Below are 1,727 nucleotides of genomic sequence, written 5' to 3'. Positions count from 1 at the left end.
GGAAGGTAACACAAGCTGCAAAAACCCAAAACCCCTATAGTCACTGGTAGCCGATACAAGAATTGCTGAGTGTAGACCCAGGGTCCTCTCAACCTTGAAGTTGGACCGGGCGAAGGATCGACAATAGAGAAGGGACCGAGGATAGAGGAGGAAGCTACACTCAGAGCGAACAAGGAAATCAAAGAAGAAAGGGAAGCTGGAGGAGGAAACAAGGATGACATAACCCTCATTCAAGAGGAGAGGAGATTGAACGAAACCCTCCAAGAAGTAGCAGATGCAGAAATAACTACTCTGGGTAGGGAGGAAGGGCTGCAACAGAGGCAGAAGGGGGAGAAGAGGAAAAAAACCAAGTTAATTAAAAGAAATGAATTGGTTTTAGATCTGATTCTGGGGGTAAATGTGTCAATAGATCAAGCTATGGAGGTTTTAGACCTAACATTGGTCAGAAGGGCAAGGGGGAAAAAGTATTCAGTGAAATTCATCCAGGAATGGGCATCCCAACAATGGAAGGAGGGTCCGTACTCAGCCTTCCAGGTGTCGATGCTTGCAAAGGGCTGGTTCATGGTCAAATTCGCCAACAAAGAAGCAACGAGCTGGGTACTGGAAAGGAATTGGGCCTTTGGCAAGACACCGATTCTCTTCAAACGCTCGAATCCCCTTTTCGACGCCCAGAGAGAGAGAACTGATGATCTACTGGTTTGGGTCTGCCTCCTAGGGCTTCGACATTTACTCTGGGACAAGACTATTTTCAGATCTATCAGGAACCATGTTGGGAAGTACATGGAAACAGACATGTCTTTCCTCCAAACCAGAGACATGGGGATGGCACGTATTCTGGTTAGCCTCACTCCTCGGGCAGGCCTGGCTGAAGAAATACAACTGCACTATAGAGAGTTCAAATACCTTCAATAACTCGATTACGAACATTTGCCATTCCGATGCCACAGATGTCATATCTATGGGCACTTGGTAAAGGAATGCCCTATGGGTCACAGGCGTAGAGGGAAGAAGAAGAAGGTCGAATTAGAAGGAAAAGTAGAAGAATCTCCTAGATCCCAGCTCAAAGAGGAAAGCAAGGATGAGGAGCCGATGGATCTCGAAATGGAGGGAACCAAGAATATTTCAAGCGAGGGTACCGAGCACCAACAACAAAATTTCCAGGACCAGCGGCCTCCTTCCTAGCTAGAAGAGCCGGAACCGAACCAGAACCCTCCAGCTCACACGGAGAATTGTCAATTGATCGCCAAAGAGGGTATGGAACTTGCCCCAAATCCATCATCTTTATGTCATGAAATTTTTATTAATAAAAATGAATCCGAACCAGAACCCTCCAGCTCACATGGAGAATTGTCAATCGATCGCCAAAGAGGGTATGGAACTTGCCCCAAATCCATCATCTTTATGTCATGAAATTTTTATTAATAAAAATGAATCTATGTCTGGTCCCCCTAGGCATCAGAATATGATCACTCCTCTGACTCACTCTCAATCCTTGCAAATGGAAAGTATAATCACCTCCATTCCTTCCTTAGATCTGAATTGTGACAGGTCGACCCTTCCACTTGCAAAGGCCTGAGCAAGGACTCCACCCCTACCTCAATTCCATATAATCTCCATCCCCGTGAGAAGAAACCACCTCTGTGGGGATCCCTGGAAATAGTAGGAGGCATAGACATGCAACCCTCCCAGCCAGAAGACAGGAAATCTAGAGGGAGAAAATCTAACCT

The sequence above is a fragment of the Pinus tabuliformis genome, chromosome Q (genome assembly GCF_031772625.1).
Source record: "Pinus tabuliformis cultivar Carrire ecotype Pingquan chromosome Q, CPIR1, whole genome shotgun sequence".
NCBI classification, from domain to species: Eukaryota; Viridiplantae; Streptophyta; class Pinopsida; order Pinales; family Pinaceae; genus Pinus; species Pinus tabuliformis.
Note: the sequence above shows the minus strand (reverse complement) of the source record.